Raw genomic sequence first — 22,818 nt, 5'->3', positions numbered from 1 at the left:
CCTAAATCTTCTTGCAGATTTTAAACCGGCCTTATTGGTACGACACGCAGCTTGCGCACAGTAAAACTTTAAATGACCTTTACCTTTAAATTTACAGCAACACTACCAAGGGCACTACATGTTGCATTGCCTTTTTTTTATTTTTGGACAAAGCTTGCAAACCTTGGCGCCGCGGGGGTTGTCCCAATGATTAAATAGTATGTTCTTTGTTTCCACGCACGGAAAACGTATCGAGTTGCAGAAATGTTAGGGGACCTTAGTCGATTTATTGTAAACTTGGAAGCTGTTGAGCACTACCAAATTTTTGGGCAACTCCACTGCAAAGACCTTTATATTAAAATGACTTATTTGGTGGGTTGTTTATACCGAGCCTTTTAGAAGATCAGTGTTGTATAGGGTATTTTATTTCAGGCAATTTTTAATACGACGCAAGATGGAACCGTGCTTCATACCCACATACTTCCCCAAACAACCGCCGCGTCTATTTAGGAAACACTGGAAGGTATTGCCAGGTTTATTAGGAAACAATTACTACTAAACAATACTTGGCTCACAGTCCAAGTACTGTTTTTGCAACTAGCCTACCACGGTAACAATAGTTTTAAACGTCGGTCAAATTCCAATTGAAACGTAGCGCCCGAAAAATGTTCCGTAAATAACAATAAAAAGCATACAAATGGATATTAAATGGATGATGATCCATCTCTTTCTTATTGTGAGATAAAACAGCGAAAGGAGTTTCCAGTGAAGAAAGTCTGGATACCTCATTTGTGCGGTTGAAAAAAATGAAAGTATTTTTTCGACCGAAAACGTACTGGTACAAAAATTGCTTTCAAATTGCGATTCAAAACATTCCTAGCCTACCGAGCTTCAAGAAATAGTCAATGTTTACAGAATACGAAAGCCGCCAGGTAAATGCAAGCATTCGAGATTCGTAATCCAATTTCCGGATCCGCGAACAAAGTGCATCCCTGGAGCGTTTAATTTGCGTGGATGTCTCGCGAGTTAATAAGGTTTTGGCTCCACATTCCCCAGTTCGTGCAAAAACACGATTGTTTACCTTGAGGCCGTCGGCCCAGGCTAACGAGCCAAAGTCGATTCTAGCACAATTTATGAGAACGACTGTGCTTCTCAGGAAGGAAAATTGTGACGTGTTATGCACATGTGTTGTGATCTGTCATGACTTAGGGCGGGGAAGGAATATTATGTATGGTTTGTTTATATTAGTGGAACTGGAAGCACCAACGGAGAAAAGCCATACATTTACTGGATAATTTGGAATACCAGTATTCCCCAAAATAAAAACAACTTTTGAAATGTGCCGCTTATCTGTAGCGTATGTGTGTAGTTGCTTCTTTCAAATTTCGCTTATTGTGGTGATAATCATAAAATACGAAACATGTTTGTTTCAAATGCCAATTAAACCCTGGACAAAAAAAGACTTGTCTGAAGCTAGTACTTTGCGATTAGATGTCCCATCAGAGGACAGTTGATATAAATAATTTTTCGTGTCAGCGTTAGAAATGCGTACAGTACAAAAATTCTCCGACACTAAATTACTGCGAAGAGCATTTGTCTTCAGCCAAAACTCTGTTCAACGCTAACATTTAAAAAAAAATTGTTTTTCCAACAATTCGTCGTCATCATCACCACCACCACGACAGCCCACTAGGTCAACTCCAGGGCAAAGGCCGCGGCAGTTATAATAGGCCATGACCACCACACCAGCGTATCACTCGAACGAGCCAACCCACTACTCGCCTGGGAAGCGGCCATTGCCTTGGCGCTTACCCAAACACAAGTTGAGACCGTAATTACCGACTGTCAACAGGCTTGTCGCAACTTTTGCTGCGGCCGAATACACAAGATTGCGTTTAAAATACTGCAACAGAAGCCACTAGTGAGACGCGTCAAGATAATCTGGGCGTCTGGGCACATTGGTGTCTCAGGAAACGAGATTGCCCCTCTCACAGCTCGAGAATTAACCGGCCGAGCACCTGAAGACAAAGATCTGCGTCCGCTTCCTCTAGTCTCGTTTCATGAGATTACCGCGCACTATCGGCTACAAAGACAAACGTACGCCCCACCTCAGAAACAACTACCCAAGGGCCATGACCAAATACTTCGCACCCTGCAAACTAATACTTACCTCCACAATAGCAGAAACCACTACATAGCCCCCACCCTGTATCCCTGTTTGTGCCGCTTCTGTGGGGAATCCGGGATACTCTTTCATACGGTCGGCGGCTGTACACAAAGCCCACGTGACCCGCCCAATCCCTTCCACACTTATGGGATTTGGGAGAGCGCCTTCGCCAGCTCTTCCCTCGACGTCCAGTGTAAGTTAGTGGAGAGGACAGATGACGCGGTCTGTGCCAATGGACTACTGGAATGAGGATGCCACCCTAAAGACTTCACTAGGAAAGAATAAATATGTTCAGTCTCTCTTTCTCTCCCATCGACCTCCACCGCTCCTGTCCCGCGCAGCTAGAATCAATTCTGGCCTTCCGAAATTCGTTATTAACAGCAAAGCTGTGTTTATTAGATCGTAATTTTTCCTGTCCGCAGTCAAAATACCAAGAACATGTCGAGCGCTAATGTGTCCGTGCCTCGTAACGACCGCCCAGCGTCGCCGGCGCACGTTTGTGCGTGTCGTAAAGTTCGTATCTCATTCAAGTGATTCGATCCGACGGAACTGGAGTCTCCACTACCATCGCCCGGTCATTTTTCTTAGCGGTTGTTGAGCTCGGTGACTACCAATCGGACAAACAAGATTCAGTGACCTCCTGGGAAAATTGCTGGAAGATGTCTGGAGAGTCGCCACTCCTTATTACATTTTCTTTATTACATCGATTATTTTTTTTAAGTCTGTGACAAAACTATTATCGTTGCTATCGAGAGAAAACAAATTTTATTTTGTTTTTATGGCCCCTTGAAAGGCTATCCCGCAAACCGAACACAATTGAAAGGTGGCGCTTTGGGTTTGTATGGATTTAAAGCGAAAAAAGCAAAATCTATCTGGCGTCTTGTTCGACAAAAAATCATCCTAGGATGTGTGTTGGTTGCAGAATAATTTCGTCCTTCAGTGTTTATTTAATGTGCGCCGACATCGGCTTCATAGGAAACACTGTTTGTAGCCAGCATGACCAGGAACCAAACCCTCAACACCATGCTTGGCAGGCAAGCGCATTGGTGGCTGCTGCGTAGAAGCGAGTGTATATGTAAAATAACAACTTCCAAGAACGAACTCCCCGTCAGCGAATATACAAGTAAAGGGCCACGGTGAGCATTTCGTGAAGGTTCCAGGCCGCTGCAGATTGTCCTTAGTATTCGGCACGCAGCCGGTAAATGTGGATAACAGACCGCTAGCATAAGGTGCAGAGCCACCCAAAGAACACAACAAAAGTGGCAGCTTATCTGCTCCCTTTGCTGCAAGTATCGTAGAAACACAATAGTCCTCTACCGCCTCTGCCACGTAAATGCCTCTTCTCCCGCCAACCTTTCGGCTCCCGCCTCGCTCCTCTCACGATAAATACGGTCGAGGTTTGTTCAAGTCAGTTCCATTTTACAGTGTTTCAGTGCTCGCGCGCAATGTACCGGAACCATTCATTGCTGTTGAACCTCTGGGAAAGGTGCCACGCGGTGTGTTGTTGCGCGCTAGCTCTTTTCGTATTTCTGCGTCAAAACACCGTTTTCAAGGGGCAGTTGTTTATTTCCTGTCGTGAAAATGAAGCAGACATGTATTTTTAGTTAAAAGGACCTTGAAAATACAACCGGGCATGGAAGGATTCCCGTAAGTACGCCTAATGTCTTGTTTGTTTTTTCTGAACAATATTGACAAGTATAAAGCGTATTTCCAGATTCAGTGGTTTGTGGAGGTTTTGTCTAAATAAAACTCCTGTTTATATAGACAGAGAGACCAGAATATTCGGGTTTAAGTACCTCAAGAAAGACTTTCCTCGCTAAAAGCGAATTACATTCCATGACATATTTTAAACTTGCCACTTTGGGTTGCAACGTCAACGTAGTAAGAACTCCAGTATATGTTTGCAGAATTTCCCCAGGACCTGCGTCGAGAGGATCGAATATTGCTGGCACGTTTCAGGAGCAAAGCACTTAGGGGCAACGATAGAGAGAAGCGGGTTTAGGGATGAAGAACGCTCTGAGAGAAAAAGGCTGCGAGCACTCGGAAAGATTTTAAGGGGAAGCTTTCTCGAACTTCATATTGCTTTCCCGGCGGGAGTGCCGCACTGTTAACATTGACACAACGCCACAGAAAAAGTTTAAACGCACAGTCATGGCCTGTATCAATATATTATTTCTACAGCTCCCTGAAACCGTACGAAATTGCAGTTGCGCTGGCTTAAACGACCACAAAGTGTTCATCTCAAGCAGCGGGTCTATCCAGAGCAAGTCGGTTAAATGGGTCTTGAAGAAAACGTTTATAGATGTTCAAGAACTGGTCTCTGTGAACTTTCTCAACTGTATTCTAGTTCTGAATGACGGTATTTTGACAAAACTACGTGTGGTCAACTAATTGCCTCTTTTATCTTTTACAGTTGTAAAGGTATAAGAGATGTGTTTTGTTTACACGCGGTTACACACACTCTAAGAAGAAGGGGCAGAAAATAGGTGAAACTTTCGCTGTTAGTTCCTTGAGCTGCACAGTTTGTCCTTCGGACCAAACGGGAGCCCGTCAGCTGCACGGGAACCGGGCGTGGAAAGGTGTTGATCTTTTCCACCAACCGCTGTCTCTCTGTCTCCGTCTCTCGCAAACTCAGTGCCTCACGCTTATAAGTAGCGAATACTGTGGGTGGGTATGCCACTAAAGGATACTGGAACCCCTCTAACAAAATCCCTCGTCGAACTACTTAGGGCTAACGGGACGCCTTCGTAACGACAGGCTGCGTGAGCATGGCAGTAATTTAAGGCGTGGTCTGGAAGGGTGCCAAAGCTTGTATTGCCGTGTGCCTATGAGGACTGCCGCCCTTTGGTTAACGAGAGCGTCGTGATTGACCGTCGTAATAAGGTACTAACACGTGAAATAACGTGGGCACCAAAATAGCAACGGAAGGTGAGGAATTTATAAGTGCGCCTTCCATTGTGCTATCACAAAAAGAGGTAGAGTTATTTGGGGTCTCCCTTAATCTTAGTTCACTAAAAAGGCTATTGTGATTGCGACGTCGCTAGGCGGAGGGCTGTTGTGTTGTTTTGTGCAAAACCTTTATTACTACGGGTGTATGATAAGTCGCAAGCTGATTTTATGTGACGTTTCCGTTTGTTGTGAATGCATATTTAAGTAGATGTCGGTTACATTAAAGCTAGTTGGAAGACAGCGCTTACTCGTTTCTTATTTCTTTGCCTGTCGTCGGTTTGGGCGCTGTGTAGCGGTGTGGATTACCAACAAGCCGGAACCCTCACTCTTCAGTCCTTAAATATTTGTGACCAGTCTTGTAAAGATGAAAAAAGTGGACCCCCCTCCCCCCGGCATGGTAGCATAACAGATGGCTAAATATATCAATATATACAACATATATGAAGTGCACTGGTGTCGACTCTAAGAAACTCTATTGTTCTTTAGTGGCCTCTTTTAGCCATTGTATTCGTGGTAAGTTCATTGTCATTTAGTCTGTTGTGAATTTATTTTGCTGTGCGCGCTGTGGCGTGCTTTCTTGCATTGGACTTAGTTAAGTGCTTTAATATATATCCACTCCTGCGGATCACCGAAAGCGAAAAATGCCCTAGAGGTTTTTCTCCTATTCATAGCAGTATACAATCTTTCTGAGAGAGGCTAATGTACAATCGATAAAGTGCTAGCGTAAAACAAACTAATGGCAGCACGGCCGACCCGCGCTCAAGGGGAATAATAAAATCTTCCTTCGCCAATAAATCGAGCAGGCAGCCATATCCTAGAGTGGCTAAAAGTATACAAAAAGACACTCATAACAGCACATTTTAACATTTTAAATCGTACTTACTGCGCGCACTGACTGCCCGGTATAAGGTATACATAATCAGAAGCAACAACGAGCCCCTCACCCACCGCTACCAGCGCGTTTGTTTACCGGTAGCATTTTGGCATGGCGCAGAATAGGTTTGGGCTGGGGTGCACTCGGCAGGTGATCCCAAATAATGAAAAGTAGGCTACCGCTATCACCCAAACGGAGAATATACAACCAATGCTTCCCGCCGGTCATGATACACAAAGCGAAAGCTTGCTGCGTTACTAAGCAACTGTAAAACAAACTTAGGCCGACTTAACGGGCCATTAAAAGAAAAATTATAGGAGCAACACTTAGGGACAGGAAACGAGCTTCTTGGATGAGGGAACAAACTCGAGTAGATGAGATCATAGTTCCAATGAAGAAAAAGAAATGAAATTCACCAGGAATAATTAACATAATCCTTCGCCAAGACGTCTTAGGAATTACTTAATTCCACTTCCAAAATACAAACAAGCGCTCCATCCGGGTATTATATTCGAATATATTTTTACAATTCCCTATTAAGTTTCTCAATGGCCTCAATGTGGGCCACCAAACACGCCCTCCGCCCCAAACTAAGAAAAAAAGCAAGTGCACTAGGGCTTTTTTTGGGGGGGAACATGCCACGATTCTCAGCCCCCAAATAAATATCCTGTGGCTCTCGTCTCAAAGCCGTACATGACGGCCAGCACTCACTTATATTAATAAGTGCGGAGCGATGTTCGTGAATTACGTGAGCCCACAGGCGCATCCTGGGAAGTACAGATACACCATCCATCGTTTGGCGCGAGCTGGGCAAGTTAGGAGCGTTTTTTTAGTGTTCTTGCTCTAGAAGGATTTGTTTGGTGTTTATCGTGCACACCGGTGTCCGTGTCGCCCCTTTCAGTTCGTGTAGACAGTATCAGAAAAAAAAAACGCCACATGGTCTTCCGGGAAATGTTTAAATATAGGTCCCCAATTTGAGCCGCACTGCGTAAGCATGGGAGAACGTGGCACTGCCTGCCGAGCCCGAAGCCCTCAAGGTCATGGCAAGAAAACCCGAAGCAGGGATTGGACTGAGCAGGGCCATGAAAAACCTGGAATGTTAGGATGTTTCAACAAATTGGGGGGTGTTTTTGATGAAGAAGGTCCCTCAAAATTGTCCGTGCATGTTTTTGCTGGATGGGGTGTTGGATACAGAAAATAAACTACGTTTTACCAGAAATGCGATCTTTTTACTCCTTTATATTGATATGTGACTTTTCGAGCTCGTACCCGGTGGTTCGTGTGACCTTTTTAGTAAAGTTTTGAACATGCAGTCACTCAGGCTAGGTCTCAGATGCCCTTTAAACTCCTCAAGGGCACGGGCCGTCCTAGGAATCCTTCCCGAAGAATGTTACAAAAACAAAAAGCAGCCTTTTAAGAAAAGCGATCAACCTACGTTACTGAAAGTTTTACTCAAGCGCTCGATCAACCAATCTAAAGTGCTAGGGCGTAAAGGTCGGCTCGTAAATCAAATATACGTGATCTAATCATGCAAAGTCAGCGCAGAAATGTGAGTTATCTCTCATAGTCAATCTCACTTTTTGCTGGCATGAAACGTTTAGTTTTCAGATCGCTCCGCATGTGACTTTGACCACAATATATGCAACTCGCAAGTCTTTACCGACCGGGCACACTTTTCCGGGGGCTTCGTTATCGCAAACGCCATACATAACTTTCAGAGCGCGGGTACCCAAGTTGGCAAAAAAACAAAACAAACAACAGCGCTCCACCAAGGCGCAATAATAGGATTGGGATGCGAAAGTGCTGATCGTGTTCGTAATGTACTAGTGTAAAGAACTTATGCTAGGCACATTTTCCTGAGGCCACCTGGGAATCTGGGATTTCAACGTATTGGCATTCCCGCTTGCAATGAGACCGGCTTTTCTAGAGTAGTTCGTTCGGGTTGAAGGAATGGAAGAATCAACATTTATATATTCTTGTTTGTTAGCAATATCCCTCTACTTTCTCCTCATCCATGCGAACACAACAAGAAAATTTATTTTTTTCCCGCGTTCTTTCTCCGTCATATCATTTTCCACAGCTCGGTACTATAAGGCAAGTCACGCAACTTGACGAAATTTCAGTGAACATTGAATACATAAAATTCAAAATTAAACCTTTTTTTCTTTGACTCCTGCCGGTCTGTTGACTTAAGAACTAGCAAGCGATATCTCAGGACCAAGAATACTACTGACAAAATGACAAAAGAGAACAACTTTTAGAACATTCTACGAAATGTTAAAGAAAACGAGTATTCTTTTTTTTTTAATTGATAAGTACCCTCACCCATGTGCCTTATTGTTATGTTTAATCTGCAATATTATTTTGCCTGTGTCAGGACACTCGATTACAAAGGCTGCAAAAATGGACGAATTGGTCACGTAGGTTGAACAAACAGTCTAGGACACGGTTTGTTATTTGCCTCTTGATTTCTAGTGGATCAAAAAGACCTAGTGTGGCGCTACGACAAATAGAACTTTTTATGCCACAAAACGTGCCACTAGCGGGAATCCCAAAAAGCACGATTGGCGGTTCTTTTGACCGTGCTTGGCGGAGACCCTTGTTCCATGTATACTAATCACGCTGTTACCGTGGTGATGACGCTTGATTGCCATGCATGTTTACCTTGCGCTTCGCTTCTCTAACCTCATGCGCAAAGGTAGTTGTTTAAACGCACGGTTGGCGAATTTACTTGTTTTTCAAAGTTGATTATCTGTGTTCAGATAGCTTAGCCCGGTGGCTATAGCCAATGTATGCCACAGTTTTGTAATTTGGTCCAGCCTGCCTTCAGCAGCAGTGATTCAGATAACAGCGAGCAACCAAAGTTAAGGCAACGGCTAATGGTGCATACGCAGATAAAGGCGGTGGTAAAGGTTCACTTGCCCACAGAGACAACTCTCCGTCCATCCCAGGCGACTTGCCGCAGCTGTATCGGTCTGGCTTTGCTCTCCTAGCGATCGCCTCTACCGCCTCGAAAACGACGGGTTCGGAGGAGGCGCTAAGGGTTCAGCCCTTCGCTTTGGGCAGCCACACACGCATTCTTGTTTAAACTAGCTCGTCACGTGACCAAACTGATCCTAATCACAAGGAAGGAAGCACGCCACCATTTTCTCTTCTGGGATCCGATTGCCAGCTGCGTCTGTTGCTGTTGCGAGCCAGCCCTGGAACTGAAGTGCGTGAGTTTACACGGCTGCGATAAAACCACCGCTACCCAGTTTCTATGGCTTCACTGAATGACATCATGTAAACGGCAAGCTGCGATGGGATGTCAACGCGAATTCCCAGAGTTAGTAGGCTTGGATGTGTTGACTTTTCATAGCGCTACATAACTGTGATGATCGTCCGCTGCTACAACGCGGCCTGTAACGCGGCCACCGAAACACCAGTGCGTTTCGCGCCGTTCTGGCGGTCACATGCTGCCTTCAGCTCCTCATACGTGGTGTACCGGCGTCGAGAACCCCGCTGTCGTCTGCGCACTCACACAAGTATTACCGTCCGGCGCAAAGCAACTATGGCAGCTATCGCTTTACGGACATCTACCGAGATAGACGGATGGGTATCTCAACGAGTACGACAAATTCGAAGGTTTGTGACGATGGGTATTTCCCTTGAAAAGTGAGGCACAAAAATTATCGAGGCCTTTTTCTTGCTCAGGATAGGGTGAGAAGAAATTTCTTGATACCTGTTGGAAACTACGTGACTAGTGACTATCACGTCTTATTCCCCTAGCGAACTGACAGATCCAATTTGTCGTTTAGCGGGGCCTATCTATGAACGTCAGAAATTGACATTGTTACCCAAAGCCTTGCTCTTGTGCTTGCAGTCGTTTTGGGATGCGCAGTGGCTGGTTCAACACCTGGGCAAAACGTATACTAGCCATGCCTTGCCATCTCGTATTGGGAATCTTACTGGGAAATATTTTCCGGACTCCCTTAAAAGCTGAGCGAATGTTTAATTGTTCTGCATTAGATTTCCGGTTTCTGTTTGACAAAGTCACATATGAAACTTATGAAACACGATACATTAGTAAATAAATAATATAGTGTGTTCGAAAATTGTACACAGTGTATTATATTAAAGTGATATATTTTTATAACGGCATAGTTAGCTTTGCAGGAAGTCACACTAGTGCTTCATACGAATACGATCTCTGTGTCTCAACCGGGCATCTTGATCGCCACAATTTAACTGTTGGGTTAAAATATCCACGTACCGCTGTAGACCTCCAATCGCTTAAAAAAACTGAGACCCATTGAGCTGAAAGGTTTCGGCCACCGCGTGTGAGGGTGGGCGCAATGATTGAGGAAAATGCCGTGAATATTCAAGCATATATTTTTTATATGGGCGCACGTTCGATTCCCGACTTCTGCGGCCGCTTTTCTCATGAAGTCGAAAAGAAAGAACGCTCCTTTTTTCGGGATTTCGGCGGCACACATTAAAGATCCCCAGGTGGTCAAAATTATTCCTGAGCCCTCCACTACGGCGCGCCTCATCGCTCTCGTTGCGTCGGCCCGTTCATCCGTACAATCAATCAATCAATCAATCAATCAATCAATCAATCAATCAATCAATCAATCAATCAATCAATCAATCAATCAATCAATCAATCAATCAATCAATCAATCAATCAATCAATCAAACAATCTATGTTTCTTTATAATTTTCTATAATGCTGCGATACCGAATAACCTGCTAAATTGAACTTGGTACAAGCAATTGAAAGGGAATTAGACAGCAAATCTTGCAGTTACTTGTTGCAAGCACTACAGCGCACACAGAAAAGATAGCCTTAACTTTCTTTGTTAAGGCTGCTGACGCAACAAAATTTAAGGATATTGGAACTTGGTATTTCCCATTTCCGGCACGCTCCCAAGGAAATGGGACAGAACCCGTTGTGAAATTCATGGCGTTGCCATTGGGGGTGCATAGCAATTCCTTGCAAGTTCATAGAGAAGGCAATCCTGCGCCGGTGTTGCAACAAGATGACAGATCGGGAACGTGCTCGCGGTATACCTGAATGATTGGATACTTTGTAATACGCTAAATAATTCAGGAAAGCTGCATCACTAAAGGATGTGCACTCTACACACGGGCTGGCGCAAGCATACCACGGGGAAATTCAGCCAGAGTGAACTAGGTATAGCGGTAATGCTTGGGTTTATGAGAATGACCCACAGGTAGCCTTATTTCGCCATAAATCTCCAGCTGAGGACCCTCTGCGCACGGTAGTTCTCCTTCTGGAAGTTCTGAAGCAGGCGTCGGCACTGCGGCCATAAAAAGCGACGTCAGCGCGTTACTCTGTAGCCGGTGGATGGTACGGCTGAAAGTGTCGTTCCTATTCTATAATTTAAAGTAAGATGGCAAGTTGGTCTAGTTTTTCACCATGAATCTGTAATTTGAAGACCACTTCCGTGCTCGTGTATTTATATATCCTTCCCTAGCGAGTCGCAGTGCTACGGTATTACGTCGAATCATTTCAGCTTCGGGAGTAAAAAAAGCCAAATGTCAGACCTAAAAGTATTCACCCTATAAATTGATGTAGGTGACACGAAATACATTTTTTTTTCTCACCGAAAAAAGAAGACCCATATATTGCACGTCGAAAATAACTTTGATTCTTTACTCTTATTTTATTTTACCGCCATTGTTAGGCATCGGAACTGCAGAAACAATGGCTGGGCTGGACCATCCCACAAGCCTCCACGTCAATGGTGTTACGTTTGGCGGCACAGTGCAAAGAAAATAGTCCCCTCGATTGAGCAGTATCAGCACTATAAGGAACAGCATCAGTATAGACAGGTCTTACGATAGAAAGAGAATACAAGTTCAGGCCATTAGACAAGGCTATGAAAATATACAAAAATTTTCCATAAAGGCCCATAAACTAGAGATAAAGAAAACAGGGCTAGAAAACAGTGCTATATAACGCTCACGTGCATTCTTGTTTCCTGTTGTTGAGTGAAAACATTGGCAGGGGAATAACAAGTTAAACACTTGAGAATAAGCCAACTCAGAAAATAGGCAGTGCTTGAAGATAAAACCCGGAGAGCAACACAGTGGTTAAGCAGGGAAGTCATTTCAGAGGGATCTGCAGACACGGCAATTAAAGTGCGTACTAGCACAAAGTTCTCTCTACCGCACAGTGCGCGGAGCACACAGCACGCTGTGAATTAGAAGCGCAGGTATGGGGTGTTCCCATTGCATTCACTTTCTCTGCGTACGCACAGTCTAAAATCGAGGTGTGTTCTGTCTTATAAGCAAGTTTGTTTGATATTGTCGCCAGATGAAATCCCGTAAACAGTATGATTTACGACCGTGCTTGCCATTGTAGTACCGTCATTTTTTTTTTCGTAATACCGACAGTCACATCAGTTTCACGAACACTCTATTTCTGGTCGCGCTTACGGGCAGGTTCACGTTACGGTTAGATGAATGATTGGGGGGGAGCGCAAGGGGGCGGTTGTAATTTGCGGACGACCCATTTGACAGCATACCGAGGGAAACAGATTCGGAGCGCCCACGCTTGACCTAAGGCATCAAGCTAATGTCAGCGAGCATGGGGCATGACGCAGGCGTGTCACCGGACTACCTCGATTCTTATTAGCTCTCCCGCTCCGCCTCTTCGGGGACTATTCCTGGCGCGAGTTGGACAGAAGGGCGGCGGCATCTGCTGCACGGCGGGCTATTGTGTCGGACGTCTCTTACAGCCTGAACGAGGGGAAGAAGAGCTGCCCTACAAACACGACTTCCTTTCACGGAATGACATGTCGGTCGGTCATGTGGCGCTTTGAGCTGCATAGACCGATCCCACAGGAGTTCAGGTTACGGGCCATTCAAATTAGAAGGAACAGATACCGCGAAAAGTGACCCGTTGTGTTGGCTCAGTTAGGCGTTGCGCTGCTGAGCATGAAGTCGCGGGTTCCATTCTCGGCCGCGGCGGCCACTTTTCTGATGGAGGCGAAAAGCAAAAACGCCCGTGTGCACGAGATTTCGGCGCATGTTAAAGATCCACAGTTTGGGGAAAATTAATACGGAGCCCTCCACTACGGAGCACCTCATCACCTGCGTTGCGTCTGCGCGTTAAACCCTACAATCAATCAATCAATACCGCAAGAAGTGATAGCTAACTCTCTCTGGCTGGTTCGCAGGAATACATCGCAGAAAGAAACGACATCGTAACGAAGGAAAAAAGGATATTCTAATGTCTCAAAGTTGTTTGAATATGGGAAGCAAAGTGGGCATTATATGATCGCAACGTTTTGTGAGATCCACACTCATAAAAATCGGCAGCGGTGGGCTTGCGATTAGACCAAACATTACCATCTGGGCTGCGACTGTTGCCCCAGCGTATATACTGTTTTGTTCTAATCACACGCTGGGCCTCGTCTTTTCGCAAAATTTGCACATTTGGTCCCGAATGGTAATATAGTTTTCTAGCCCTGTTTTCTTTATCTCTATTTTATGGGTCTCTATGGAAAATATTTGTATATTTTCATTTAGCAGTGAAATTAAAATATTGTGTCATTATGGATAAACCCTTCTGGAGAACCCTACCGTGACTATCGAGTGAAATCTCCGTATTACAGAGAATTGTTTTCCACAAGAAGTCCTGAGGCCGAATGGGCATTCAGTGTATTTCATTAAGGTGTTTAAACTGGAACCTAAAGCGAATTTATGGATGCAGATCATGAATAAACCCTGTCTATTGTGGAATATAAAACACAAATGTCCCATTAGCAAGCACATTTATGAAACAGATCCGTAGCGGGATATGCCAAAACCCAGCTAAGACTGCCGCATTTGGTATGCCCGCTTCCTCGCTTGTTCATTTACTTGATGGGTCAGAGAGTTCATCCTGGACAATTTTGTACTAAACGATTTTCACAGCAGAAGGTCGATTGCCATTCTTTCAAACTTTGGTCCTCAAGTGAACTCAACACAAATATAGTTCACTTCAATAATACTTTTTTCCCATCCAGGTGAGAGAATCCAACTCAGCTTGCTGAGAAGGTAGCTGCTGTACAGCAAAGTGTTCAAATAAGAGAACATTTTGATCTGCAGAAGACAGTCCCTCAAGGGGAATGTTTGGCTGATGTACGAAATGAGATCTACTACCACCTTTGAATGAAATACATTTCAGCAGCTCGTGTTCACAGACAGCTCAGCAGCTCTCACAAATTATCGGATACCTTCATTGCGGCAACCGACAAATAATCGCCCTCTGTGCACTCTTATAAGGATACAAACAATTTTCTGACTTTGAAGAACGCGCGAAGGATAGCAAAATCACTTGAGTGACTTTCAAGGGGCCCGATGTGCTTACAGTAAGAAATACTTGCCCTGGAATTACATGGCAACGTACTTTATAACGACTGAGCATACTTATGAACCACGTTCTAAAACTGTTTGAAATGATGCAAAAGTAGCTGAAAATGTTGCAGAGGGCGTTTAGGTAGCCTTTGGCGTGTGTTAACCACCGCCGTTTTCCATGGCGATGAAGCTATTTTGCCTTCGTTCGCCGCTAAAAACACGGACAAGGCAGTGATACCTCGGTGCATCCGTACCTGAAAGGGCACGCGAAATTACGCCGAAAATTAAGCGCGTGGGGAGCATTAAAACGGCAAGACGACGTGTTAAAGCATTACGCAGGGTAATGAAATGCGGGCTAGTATCTTCGAAACAAACACCAGACTGATGACCAGGGAATCGATATAATGAATGGCAACTCCAGGCGCTAACACCAATCATCTGCTTGCGCTGTGCGATGCGCGAGGAACTCAGTAATATTTGCACCGGGGAAAACATGGACTAGCCACTCTGTTCATCGTCTGCAAATTTACTCCACGGCTCATTGGCATATACCCAAAAAAAAAAGCAATTTGTCACGTCACCTTTAGGGATATAGGCCCACATTTTATCCCACCAAGTCTCTCTGTGGTGCCTCAGGGCTCGTCGATAATATGTAGTTCAGGGATCGCGTTGATAATTTTGAGCGCATCTAAAATTCAGGCGGACTTTGCAATGACTAAAAATTGGTCTCAATATAGATGCCAACTGGCTTAAAAGTTAAAATAAAAAATGAGTGGTCTAAACCCGAGTGCGAAACAAAAAATAGAAACTGAGCTGCATAAACATTGCAACAGTTCTTCCTAGCGTCTTACACATATGCATAAAAAACTGTCAATGATGTCGAGGAGCCAGAAAATGCCGAATTTTTGTGAGTGTGCGCCTCGCGGCGACTGCGTAGTCTGCGGCTCACTTAGTAGTAGTAGTAGTAGTAGAAACCTTTATTATAAAGTCAGATTTTTTATCTCTCAGGGGATGGTGCACTTAGTCAAGGGCCCCATTTGCTGCTGCGCACCGTCTCGCCCGGTCGATCAGCCCGCGCTGGTCTTCCAAGGCTGAGCTGGAAAGAGCGGCTTCCCATCCCGATGGGGAGAGGCTGGGTATAGGCAGTTGGTTCGGGGGGTTGGGGCATTCCCATGTGGAGTGATACAGGTTCGGGTGTCCTCCGCAGTATGGGCATCTGTCTGGGTACATGGTAGGGTAGAATGTGTGCCGGATCGAGAGGATAGAGAATGTGTTCGTTTGTAGCTGGCGCCATGCAGCGGCTTCCTCACGGGTGAGTTGCGCGTGTGGCGGAGTAAGTGTCCTACGGAAGAGTCTGTAGTGTTGTAGTATATGTGTGTTTGTGAGTGGGATGCTTTCTGTCTTGTCTTGTTTGGTTTGGTCTTCCGCTGGCGCCCGGTGTGTGAGGCCTCGGGCTATCGCCTGAACGCGTTCATTGCCAGGGAAACACGCATGCCCAGGTGTCAAGATTAGACGTACTGGTGAAATGTGTCGGTTTCGTTGCAGGATCTGATGGGAAATCGGGGTGATACGTACTTGCGCATAATTTCGGCATGCCTCTTGCTAGCCGGATACAATATTTATGGGGTTCCCTGAAGGGCGAGTGCTCACAGAGAGTGCTATTGCACACTCTTCCGCTTCCGTACTGTTCCTGGAGCGTATGGTGGCTGACGTGATCACCTCACCCGTCCAGTCGGCTACCGCTGCCACCTGGACAATTATGGCTGTGTAGTCTGCTGTATCCGTAAACAGGGTCGGCCGTATATGGCTTTAGGAAAACAAACTCTAGTGGTGTCGTCAAGAAATGCGGTGCACGCAATGCTTGACAAGAGAAACACGACGATATTGAGGTATATGACGATGACTACTAAACTTTCACACTGCAAAGCAACAACCTAACATGTACATCAGCAATTTCAAACTCGTACAAATAAGTGGTGATGTGTCCTTCAACGCTCACGTATGAAGAAATCGTGCAGCTTAACTATGATTCAATCCTTGCGCGACTTATTGAAAGTTCGTTAGATGAGCTGGTGAATGAATTACAATGCTATGGATGAATTGGCATCCACCACTTGCCGCGAAAAAAATTACAACCTCATCGATTCTTATGACGACGATCACTAGCACCGCGATTATGCAAATAGGCAATGATACTGAAACTTAACTATGTGCCCGGAAATGCTCACCTACAACAGCTTCGCCATTCACGTATTGCACGTGGGTGCAAGCTTAATTTCTGACCCCCAATGTTTCTGACCAAGAATAATGAGGTTAATGAATAATGAGGATAATGAAGAATTATTCATTTTTAAGGTGAGTGTTTTCTTTGTGCCTGGAGTGTTTGTTGGCGCCTGTCTATAAATGGAACATTGATTTTGCAGTGGGAATAAATAAACGGGTCTTAAAATCATCCGGTGGAGCCCATCACACTGTTCATTCTATGACCTTAGGTTGCGACGTTCGCGACCAGTGGACGGGAGGAGGGAGTAAAGGCATTCGTTCTGTCCAATCGGGTAAGTTAGCACTCTGATGTATATTACCGAAATCTATGCATTCAAAGAACCGTTTAGGAAAGTTGGCATCGGAAAAGGTTAGTGGAATGGTTTTCAAACAACGGAAGAGGCAACATTTGTATTCGTCTCTGTTGTTTAAGCGTTATTAGCAAACCGAGATTTGAATCTGACAAAATGAATTTTACGGAGATAGAATGACTGTAGAAAAATATTTGGAGTATGCGCAGTACTTCTCTCTTCAATTTCAATAATGAAGATGTAATAAGAGAACAACGTCACACTAGAGAAGGGTGGCAGGAGTAATTCGAGAATTAGAATTGGAAAATGAGAAAAACAAGTTTAATGCTAATAGCGTACTTGTAGTGGTAAAAATTCTGCACCCTTCAGTGTAATACGACGATGGTTGAATTCGCAGCTTTCTCGTGACAGGTTCTTTGGTTGTCGTCTTGGTTTGCAGTGAGCGCTGACCACGTCAAAATGGAGCCATCAGAGAGACGCCGGCTTCATCACTCGAGGGACCCGGATTGCATTTCGGGCTCGGAAAGCGTTTTTTTTTTCTTTTACTTCACCCGGCGTTTTCGCGTTACTGACGCGATCAGTGAGAATAGTAAAGCTCCTCTTTAATAAGCGTGATTTGTCAAATTCGTCGTTATAATAACAGACAGACAAAAACGACGCAATCAAAAAATTATAATGACGATGGCAATGAGAGGACATAATCATGCCACTGGGAACGTTTGTGTGTGCCTTACTGTCCCTAGCACAATGAACTCTGAAGCCCCTACCTGAGCGACATCGGTTAGGCGTGGCTGTTCACGAAAGTACGCCTGGCACCGCTTGTCCCCAAATATTTCGTGAGAAATCCCAATGGTTGTTTGACGTTTAGGAAACCAAAGGAGTAGTGTTCTTTATGATGTGACCGCAGGCTTAACCACAATGTGGCGATTTCTGTCGCATTTGTTTGCGTTTCGCGGATCGTATAAGTGCATATAAGGAATTGCGAAAATATCAAGTGGCGATTGAAGAGGCTGGCAGACGCGGATGTTGCGCCTGCTGCGCTTTCATATCTTGATTTTTCCAACTGAGAGGGGAGATGGACAGTTATCATCTTTACCAACGCCTCCGCTCTATTGTCAGACAAGACACCGCATGCAGCAGCCGCGTCACATCAGGGAGGGGCTTTGCGCCAATCCTAACTCTCTTGCATGCGCGATCATGCGAACGACAATTAAACTTGACAGTCGGATATATCGGAGCCCAAACACGCTAGAAGAATTCTGCCAACTGATACTGTGTAGAAACAGGACTGCATCTAACTTTTCAATACAAACGTAGCCACGTAGCCACGTAGTCAACGGTTACTTATCCAATTTTAGTTCATTGAGCTGCCGACAACGATAATTACCATCTCACTCGGTGTACTTCTGGCCACACAAGTTATTTGTCCAGGTGGTCTTCGCGACCCTCCCGGTGCCTAATATTAGGAAAACCATAAAGCTCAAATTTGTGCACACGGTACATTTCAAAAGTACATACTCTGCGCAAATTCTGGTACTACAAATGCGATTACGATTTAGATAGACGTGCGGTAGGATACGATGGGAGACTGTATGTGCATGCATTTATACACGATATACCAAGGTCATAAAAAGGATCCTGGATAGAATCATAAAAGATCAATTCTGCAGATGGGCTCCTGTGGTTACATCCTTCCATAGCTGGAAAAACGGAGCTATTTTAAAAGAAAGCGGTGCACATTTGCACCGCCCATCGCCAACAGTTTCGCGAGAAATAACTGTGAATGTTTGATGTGTTGGAAACAAAAGGAGTACCGTTCTTTACGCCGTGACCGCCGAGTGTTGTTACTATGTGACAATCTCCGCCGCATTTTTTGCGTATTGCGGATTATATAAGTGCTGAACATTGTGCCTTCTAGAGCATTTATATGGCTGAGTTGACAAGGTTGCATGTATTGGTCAAAAGCACAACATAAAAAGGAGTAAAGGAGTGGTGCTTTGGAAAATGTGCTGCTACGTTACCAGATATGTCCTTTTGCTGATACCACAGTGAGTCCGTAGAGGACTTCCGAATAACCAGCCCATCTTATTTTTTTAATTACCCTCTGTTCTTAAAATTTCCGACAAGGTTGGAGGAAAGATATCCCACGCGCCGCAGTGGAAGCCTCAAACTCCGCTGGAAACATCACGGCGCGTAGGATTTTTAGAAACGTCGTAAAAAGGGCCGTTTCAAAGAGGGTTCTGTCGCAACGACGTCCTCTTTTTATTGCTATTGAGGCGAAACTGCGGATATAATGTCCTTTTATGCAGTGGTAAGTAAGTTATACGCGCGTACAGAACAGCGAATTGCTGCGGGGTGTTACACCCTTACGACAGGACGACAGCAAAGGGGAGTACTCTTAACGAAAGCAACTACGCTGTCATAAAAAAAAATGTCGTTGGTGTCGTCGCACGCATAAAGAGCTTCGGCAAGGCAGTCGATGTCCTGTCCTCTTTTCACGCGTTACAACTGCTGCCTTCGCTGTGAATGAAATATATTTAGACGCAGTTGGTTCGAAAGTTTCTAAGGCTAAGCTGAAACTATTAGTCTGATGTCAATGTTATCCAGTAGGGAACGGCCTTGTAAGCACAAACAAACCGTGGACCTTTGCACCGTCCTCACCTTCGCGGTATTTCAGCGATACACGCAACTTGGATATTTGAATGTTTATTCCCAGTATCACGTATCTTAATAAAGGTATAATATCACGAAATTGTCATGCAATAAATACTTTTCGTCTACACTGCCTTTCTTACACCTGTACGTATGTTATTGCGCTAGCAGGATCAGTTTCGTATGCTTCCTTTTTTTCGAGCCATGGAATTGTTCATTCTGTGTTTTGAATTGAGGGAGCTCAGTTCTAGTTATTATAGTGCGTGTCGTCGGTTTGCTGCCAAATTTAGCGCGAAAGAAGCTTTGGGCGAAAAATTCGTGTTGTGTATGTGCTTCCTTCAGTATGCTACGCGCGTTGTTCGGCCATCCTAAATAAATAAAGACCGGCCATATTTGTTACTCAAAACTCCCCATTCTTCAAGCGAACTATTCTGGATTTTCCAAGCTGCGCTGTGTTTCATCTTGCTTGCGGAATTCGGGATGATGTGCAAGTTTAAGTAAAAACGTTTTGTCTTCGTCCGCGCGTAGGTCGTCTAACTGCCGGAGCAACATTTCACTTCGTACACAGTGCGGTGCGTGCAGCCGCTGTGAACATCAATAGATTGATACCAGTCTCTGGTAGCAGTTTCCCATATAGGGAAGAAAAAAATAAATTGGTGCTTTGAGTTTTCGCCTCTCATCGAAGGTCCCTATGTGACAGTTCTGTGGTGTAGGGATATGTTGCAAAACCGTCGCAAGAAACCCGCCTGAAGCTTTCGAATTGAGTGCATTTTTATAATCGCCAATCGCAGTTCGAACAACGACGAAAATAAAAAAGTAAGAGTACGCGTACTATACTGACCACTTCAAATTTCAATAACAGTACAGTTCCTACACATGTCTGCACTAGTTGCAAATGCAAGTGTCAGAAAAGATGTCTTCATCTCTCTCTCAAGCATCGCATCCGAACTTCGCTAAAGTATGGGTTTTCCCGGTACTGCTCATAAGCCATTATATATTTCTATTGTTCTCATTCCTGGGCAGCTACGCTTCCCAAAGGAGGTATCTTTACCAAATAGCAACGTTCAACAGGTCGACATCAGAGGAAAAAATGTATTTAAAAGTCGGTAGTAGCACATTAAAAATGGGGGGGGCAAGTTGATTACTTTGGTTTTTTTTCCAAAAATATTAGATTGAATCTTGTGCTCGATAGCAGGCCCTACTTTTACGTTAGAACCTATGAAACTTATTCTTTTGCGATGCTGTAATTTAACGCTGGAACCGATTTGAAAAACTCTGGAGTCGCAATTTAATACGATCGCAGAAAAAGTGCAAACATTTTCTGTACCTGATACCGAGCAGGCGCATGCCTACTGCGCGTACTAAAAGCGTCGTCGCAGCACTGAGAGCAAACGTCGCGCGTTCAACGAAGCACACAAACGAAACTAAAAATAAAGAATAAGGTTCGCATGCCCGCATTCGAATCTGAGGTTATTTCCTCACAGAATACATACTCGCTAAAAGGTATCGAGGTGTTCATGCTGAAGTCGTTACTGACTGGGTGAAACAGAATCTTTTACGAAAGCTACTGTAACTAGCGCTACTAAATGTGTAGCTGTGCCTAGCGTGCGTAGTCCTAATGCACACGCATTAAACTGTATTTCTTTACAGATTGCTTACCGATGAATACTTTCAAGTAATGCGCTATTGCTATGCACACTAATATGCCGAATCCGCTTGTGAGAACGAAGTAAATGGCACCTACTGGTCCCAAATAATGGTGCAAATTTAAACCTTTGTTTTCGGCAGGTCGGGCTGTAGTTTTGCGTCAATTTCATGCCCTGATAACGCTTGTCACGGCGAATGAGTAGAGGCTGCACCTGCTTCCACCTGTTCACTGCAATGTTTCACAGCGACGTCGCTATTCATTCGGTGTCATGGGGATGATAGCCGCACAAAGAGATAACGGGGTCGTCCTGAGAACGACTGCATTGTTCTTGAAATTCGTGCCTCCACTATTACTGCAGCGATCGGTGCTGAAAACTACTGCATCACGAAACCTGTTTCTTCGGGATTGAATCTGCAGTTTCACGGATGTAGGACATGGTAGCTCACCTTTTCCGTCAGTGCAGAGGTTCTTAGCGATCGCTGGATGACGCGGCGACTGCAGCCATGGAACGAGCCCGAGCCTCTGGGCTCCGCCGGTACGCTGCGGAATACCGACTCCTCTCCCTTTCGTGGGCCGCCGAGGGATGGGGAAAAGAGAGAAGGTGAAAAGGGGAAAAGAGGGACGGAGCGTTGCACTGGGATATGCGTAGAGCACGGTTCGGCACCGCCATTTTGTTTCCTCCGTTTCTCATTTTGAAGCATGTTTCTGTTATCTGAAACTGATGTTGAGGAAATATTTCAAGAATGACTTTAATCTAGCTTCTGTCATAATCTAATTTTACGAACTTTAAATTAGGTCATGTGATTTTGTTCCGGTCAGCGGGAAAAATTACTCCCTTGTCTATGAAAGAAAAATACGAACTGTTGCGAGAACCTGTTGCTGAGTGCGTCTAAGCGTCGTGGCAGAACTCGGCCACGGGCTGAAACAAGTTGCGGCAACCTTATTTTCTTCCTGACTTGCTTACAGTACATTTCAGTTGTTGCGCTGCCTTCGAAATTAACGTGCAAGTAAGCGGAAAACCTTTAATTGGTTTCTATGCACTTCTGAAAAGTGCTGCTGCAAAAATGGTGTTTCCGGTCATAAAAAAACTCATTCATTAAAGAAGGCCCGACCTCGAAGTTGGTTTTGTCCACCAACTTACACAGGAATGTCTGGAAGCAGAAGTCCGCTTTTTTTCAGGAGCGTGAGCCGCAGCTTTCTGCGCAAAGATGGAAGAGTTCCGTTCTCTGCCCGTTCTCCGAGGGCTGCTGCTGGGTTGCTCAACCGGGAACTCCCTCCGGACGAGCCAGCCGAGCGACGGCCGATCGATCGCCGCGCGGCATGCCGGGAAGGCTGGGGCGGGGATGTCGCGCCGTCACCGCCGCGGTCACTGTCTGTCGGCGTCGCCGCCACGCCACCTGGCGGAGGGGGATGGACGGGCGTAAAGGTTAAATGTCAGCGTCAGAGCGGAAGATGAAGCGGGGAGGCACAGGAGAAGGAGAGCTGTAGGACACCCCGCGACGCCGGGATTAAGGGTAGATATCTCTGCGCGGAAACGGAAGATTTGATTACATTCGGCAGTCAGTGAACCAGACAGGCGCGTTCGTGTCGTTTGATTTTTTAGCCCTGGCCGTGTTTAAGCACCGCT

At 45.1% G+C, this 22,818-nt stretch overlaps 1 protein-coding gene across 1 annotated transcript in view; it reads right to left on the bottom strand.

Annotated features, from left to right (window-relative positions):
• Positions 1-21,786, bottom strand: part of LOC144168835 (uncharacterized) — an 81,600-nt gene extending 59,814 nt beyond the window's left edge. Inside the window, exon 1 of the mRNA XM_077697818.1 lies at positions 21,638-21,786. The gene's annotated coding sequence lies outside the window, so the exon portion shown is untranslated. The remainder of the gene's footprint in view (positions 1-21,637) is intronic.
• Between the last annotated feature and the right edge of the window lie 1,032 nt (positions 21,787-22,818).

Source organism: Haemaphysalis longicornis, unplaced genomic scaffold (assembly GCF_048455015.1).
Source record: "Haemaphysalis longicornis isolate Haplotype H1 unplaced genomic scaffold, Haemaphysalis longicornis Haplotype H1 scaffold_2, whole genome shotgun sequence".
Classification (NCBI taxonomy): domain Eukaryota; kingdom Metazoa; phylum Arthropoda; class Arachnida; order Ixodida; family Ixodidae; genus Haemaphysalis; species Haemaphysalis longicornis.
Note: the sequence above shows the minus strand (reverse complement) of the source record. Positions and strands in the feature narration are given on the sequence as shown.